General features: G+C 42.8%; 1 long non-coding RNA gene across 1 annotated transcript in view; it reads left to right on the forward strand.

Annotated features, from left to right (window-relative positions):
- Nucleotides 1-5,499, forward strand: part of LOC126503545 (uncharacterized) — a 21,140-nt gene extending 15,641 nt beyond the window's left edge. Inside the window, exons 4-6 of the long non-coding RNA XR_007592325.1 lie at nt 3,903-4,387; nt 4,692-4,765; nt 5,467-5,499. This is a non-coding gene — a long non-coding RNA (uncharacterized lncRNA). The remainder of the gene's footprint in view (nt 1-3,902; nt 4,388-4,691; nt 4,766-5,466) is intronic.
- Nucleotides 5,500-6,072: the final 573 nt, after the last annotated feature.

Raw genomic sequence — 6,072 nt, forward strand, 5'->3', positions numbered from 1 at the left:
AAGAGGGTAGTTGGGTGTGGTGGCATGCATCCACCCTTAAGCCCAACACTTGGGAGTCAGAGGCAGGCAGATTTCTGTGAGTTCAAGAACAATCTGGTCTATAGAGTGAGTGTCAGGACAGTCAATCATACACAGAGAAACCTAGTCTCAAAAAAATTAAAAATGAAAAGAAAAAGAGTTTAAAATAAAGCCATGTAAATATGGAAAATACCCTGAGAATCTGGATACTGTATGTTATTGTGTTGTCTTTGAATGGTTTGATGGCTGAGGAAGGAACAACAGCTGCTAAAAGATATTTGATTACAAATGTTCCTGGATTAATCCAAAAATATATATTTTGAAAATGCCTTGACTTCAAAATTTAAGTCAAAAGATATGTTACTTTGGGGATGAGGTTGAGGTTTGTTTTTGTTTCTACAGGAAATGAGAGGCTGTAGATTCATTCTGGGTTAAGAAATATCAGGTTTGATGAAGGAAGACCCCCTAAAGAATCTCCAACATGGTCCAGATGGTCCAGATGATCCAACATTTTAGAGAACCTCTGTTGGTATTTCCTCTGAGTTCTACATCCAGAACAGCCTCAAGACTGCTGGCTGAGATGATAAGCCTCATAGAATACTCCAGTTAAGATGACCATATTCTAAATTTTTCTTAGGTACCCATAAGATTATCAGTGCCCCCAGTCAGCAGGAAGTAGCCTAGAAAACTATGCACACATTCCCAAAATGGTTTATGGATGTTTGTCTTTGTTTAGAGTGTTGGTTACAAGTTTTTATGGATAATGGTCAGGAAAAAAGCTAAACAAAGGAGACTAGATACAGAGTTTTTGTTTTGAAGAAAATGGGGGGTGCTGTGGGACAATGGTCTTATACCCTGTAAAGATATGTCTGTAGTATTGGTTTAATAAAACACTGTTGGCCAATAGCCAGGCAGGAAGGAGAATTCTGGAAAGAGGAAAGAGTCAGTCTGCAGTTGTAATCCAGACACAGAGGAAGCAAGATGAGACTGCCTCAATGATAAAAAGTATCAAACCATGTGGCTAACACGGACAAGAATTATAAGCTAATATGAGTTATAAGAGTTAATGAGAAGCCTGAGCTAATAGGTCAACCAGTTTATAATTAATGGAGACCTCTGTGTGTTTCTTTGGGACTGAACAGTTGTGGGACCAGGCACGACAGAGTTGATAGGGTCTTGTACACTCAAGGATATTTATAACACTAAGATTTTATAATTCTAAGGATAATGTTTAAAGAAATGACTTAGCTCATAAACAACGGATATAATCCACCCCAGATAAGTCACAGCCATGCTTATCTGAGAAATGTTTTGGTATCCCTTATCCACTTGGTGAACTCTTCACTTTTTCAAGGCCCACCTAACTGTCTCTGTGTGCTGGCTTGTGTTCTCCAGCACTCCAGACACAGATGAAGGATGGAATGCATTGTGGGTACTCGAGTTTAATAGGAAAGTGGATGGTTCAGGGCACAACCAATAAAGGTTAACCAGAAAACAAAGAGTCTCAAAAGCAAATATAAGAAACAGCTAGGATGACTTCAAAGACTTCCTGCAGGAAAGAGACACAACGAACAGCCTTGGGGACTGAAGGACACAATAGCTGCCTTTAAGGACTGCCACGGACACGGAGACATCTTTCTGGGCTGCTTTGACCGTAAATACAGGGCAAATGGAAGCAATTATGAGGACAGAGGCCCTGCTTAAGGAAACACCCTCTTTATACACAGCCTAGGGTTGGCCCTACAGTGAGAACACAGTGGGTTTTTAACTAAACTGGAGCTTTAAGAATTTGAGCTATTCAAGCAATGAAACACGCTCACCAAACCTCCAGAGCTGCTCAGGAGAAAGCCATAGAAGGAGTTCTTTTGGAATGACATTAGATTGAATTAAGTAAAGAATGACAACACACCTTTATGTAGAGAGAGAACAGGACTGTTTGATGGTGGCTCCTGGTAGCAGTGAGAACATTTGGAGCTGTCTTTGTCCAATAGGTGTATATGATCATTGAGCATGCCATTGCGGATAGAGGAGTAGAACATGCCTATCACGACATCTAAGGCCCTTTTCAGCTGTTTGGTTACATGTACCTCTCTTGCCATATGCTTGTGTGTTAGGCCTCTGGTGACCCAGGTATGGTTGTTGGAATGAAATTCAACAATGTTTCTCGCAGTTTCCCCAAACAAATACACACTGTTGTATTCTACAAAGTCAGCATGAAGCCTCCATCCATGGGCTTGTGGCTTTCAGATATAGTTTGAGACCTGGGGCAGCTGGCATTGATTCTGTTTGTTTCCTTAGAAGAAACAGTATTGATCTCCAACACCGTGAAGCCTGCTCCTGGGTCGCCTAGTTCCAACAAACAATTCCCTTGTCTTCAGCAGCCATTTCAAAGGCCCCCAGATACTCGACTTCTATTTGGCTCAGCCTCCAGCTAACAGGCTGCTTATGCTGGGTACCACTAAGCATTCCTCCATTCAGTCCGTGTCACTGTCCTTTCCTGCCTTCTAAGCCACCGTACTGAACATCACATTCTTCAGTGCGGGACACAGTTGGCCACTTAGATAAACCTGGCTTCTCACCTCAGTTTGGTGTAGACTAAAGATAAACAGATGAACCAGGAAGTCTGCTGTAGGCACTGCCGACAAAAAGAAGTGCGAGTGGGGCTGGGAAGTGGTGTGGTAGTGGGGAGCCTAGTTCTCCTGGAGGGTAGGATGGGGCCAGCACTGGTTTCAGGGAGAGCTTTGGCAGAATGCTCATCAGAGAATGGAAGTGGAGGGGCAGGGGTCTCAAGGAACAGTACTGATCTCGCCTGAAGTAATTAGTCCCACGCGATAGTTTGGAAGTAACTGCTAACAACCTGACAAGAGTTCTGAAAATGAGTCAACAAAGTGTGAAATTGTGGCTAGCAGCTGCCCAGTCTTTGAACCAGATGAAGCCTGGCATTCTCCTTCCTTTGGATTCTCTCCCTCACGTGTGATATTTTCGCAGCCTCAGGAAGCCATCCCATCCTCTAAGTCCGGCTTAATCTAGAAGAAAGCATCCTGATCCCTGTGCTGCATCTTCTAACGCAGAGCTAAGCTGATCACAGCCCTGCTGGGACCATCTCATCTGAATCTGGCCAAGGGTCCCAGAATACCCAGGCTGCTGCCATCAAAACCGGTCCTCTGCACCATGTTTACGGCACATTCACAACACCTAGAAAATGGGAGCTCTCCAGGAACTACCCATGGATGGATGGGTGGATGAGCAGTGCAGTGTACATAAACAATAGGGTGTCATTCCGCCTTAAGAAGAAAGAAAATTCTGACATATGCTGCAACGGGGATGGGCCCTGAGTATTATGCTAAGTGAAAAGGGACGTATCCCGCATGGTTCCACTCATAGGTGGTAACCAGAACAATCACATTCATGAAGCATGGTGGGTGCCAGGGGTTGGGGGAGGAAGGAAAGAGGAATTGTTGTTTTATGGGTGTAGGGTTTCAGTTTTACAAGGTGAAAATATTCTGAGGATCGGCTGCATATTGAAATAGATGAATTGAACCTATACACTTAAAAATGATTATGATGATAAATGTTATATTGCATATATTTTACCATAATTGTTAGGAGGGTTTTTTTTTGCTGCTGTTTCTTTTTGGTGTGTGCGTGTGTGCATGCGTGTGTATGTTTGTGTGTGTGTATGTGTGTGTGTTACAAACACACACATCTGGAACCAACTGTAATTCAAACTGTTGTAGATTCTGGCAGGTGATTTTCTTAATAAGATTATTTGAAGTAGGAAGACCCACCCTAAGTCTGGACTACACCTTCTAGTGGCAGCCTAGATAAAGGGACACGGAAGAAGGAAGCTTTTGTTTTTTGCCTACTTGTCCTTGTTCTCGCAGGAATTCATTTACCCTGTTTGCTGAGGTTGGTATTAAATCCGACTTCTTTGGGATCCAATGTGAAAAAGGGCAGTTCTCCAGGAATCCTCCACACCCCAGCACTAGATTGGGACTGCAGAGACATCCAGCCTTGTAGACTGGACAGCTACTGGATTCTCAGCTTTTCCATGGTGAGACAGGCACTGTTGGACTACTATGTCTGAAAGTCAGTCTAATAAATCCCCTTTTAATATCAGCTCTGTCTCTTTTGAGAACCCTGACTAATATAACAATAAAGCCCCGACTTCTCCCTTGTGCCTTGAGTGAGAAGTATGCCCGAGCTCCTGCAGGAGCTAGCTTTGCATGATCTTTCATCTGGAAGCCTCATCCCGAGGTCTCATCTAGAAGAAACCAGTGCAGACAGCAGATTAATCATGCCAAATACACGATACCCTAGAACTGAGACTATTCCGTTACCGTAACCGTTGGCACCAGGACATCCAAAAGTAAGAGACTTTCCAAACTGTTTCCTCTAATAACAGTGAACGAACATATTCATCAGTAAATGAGATGGGCCCTTTAAAAACACTAAGGGGCAATTTAACACTCCCGGCCTTGCTGTAATTTATATGTTGAACATCTCCGAAGCCTCCAGTGCTGAAGGCTGTGGTCCCCAGGATTGGTGCTACTGAGGAGTGGTGGAACCTCTAGGAGGTGGGGCTTAATGAGAGGTTCTTGGGTCAGTAGAGGTGACTGCGACACCACAATCCCTTCGAAATGTAAAATATACCCCATCTTTGCCCTTTCCAGAAGCCAAAACCAGAAATAACCAAAACCATGAGATCACCTGACCTTGGATTAGAACCTAAAGAACCACAAACCAGGTAAAGTCTCTCTCTTAATAAGATAATTGTGTGCTGGGATTAAAGGTGTGTAGCAGTGATAATTGAGTCAGCATTCTCCATCCACCGTGTTGGTTCTAGGGACCGAACTCAGATCATCAGGCTTGGCAGCAAGTAGCCTTTCCCACTGAGCTGTCTTGCAGGTCCTACAGGCATTTTTTAAATAACACCTCAAGCTAACTAGTACAAAATCTTATGGGAAATGGAGTATTAGTTTCTGCTTGTGCACATACAAGTTATATTTGTCTGCCAGTACCTTTCCTATGGGAGGAACCACTTCTCCCTTGTTCTAAGGAGCTTAAAGTCTGAAGGGCTGTCTAACAAGATGTCTTTCCCAGTGGCCTGTATAGAGTAGGTACAGGCATAGGGCCCTAGCAGAAGCAACCAAAGTACTGTATGTATCCTTTGTACCCAGTGACTAGCTTAAATGTAGCCATAGTGCCCAAGCAGGGTCAATGGTATTTGCACATAGATACAAAGACAGAAAGAACTTTTCCCTTTGGGCTCATAAACCATCATACATCTTCCCCACTAGCTGAGAATAAAGCCACAGAGGCAAGGCCCAGAGCTAGAAACAGAGAGATCTTTACTTCGGTATTTTAACCCTGAATGTTTCAACCATCTCTTCCCAGTACTTTCCAATTATGGGGGTAAATAATTCTTTCCTTTTTTTTTCTTGGAAGCTTGTTTAAATTGGATGTATGGACCTTGCAACAAAGAATCCTGACAAATACAGTTTGTTCATTTCAGTTCAAATGCTTTTCATATTTGTTTCACCTTGTGACACTGGCTATTTTTGAGTCCACAAAATGTATTCTACACACTTTTCATCCAATGTACCAAGACACAGTGTGAAAATTCTGGAGAGAAAGAATTAGTAAGACCAGTGTTTGTCTGTAAGGTACATCATAATGGAGGTGAGGGTTTAGGAGAAGGGAATAATTCTATTTAACAAGTACTTTAAAATTATCTTCTATGTGCCAGGTGTTTCCACAAGTAATTGCAGTTAAATAGCACCAACCCTGAAAAGAAGGTATTCCGTGACAACCTTGTACATAAATCATGGTTCTGAAAAGTTAAGCAATTTGCCAATACCTCCAGCTTTTACACAGTAGAGCAAGGTTTCCAATTCAGTCCTGTTAACTCCAAGGTCAGTGTCCTTGCCTCTGTACAATCCTGCCTCCTGGACACAGGACAGAAAAAAGGAAGAATTTGTTCATCGGTCCGTTTAGAAACCACTTCTTCAGTGCCATTGTTCTGATGTTTATGCAAATACTTCTCAGATTAAT

The sequence above is a fragment of the Alexandromys fortis genome, unplaced genomic scaffold, assembly GCF_014885135.2.
Source record: "Alexandromys fortis isolate MF-2015 unplaced genomic scaffold, M_Fortis_MF-2015_v1.1 scaffold_16, whole genome shotgun sequence".
Taxonomy (NCBI): Eukaryota; Metazoa; Chordata; class Mammalia; order Rodentia; family Cricetidae; genus Alexandromys; species Alexandromys fortis.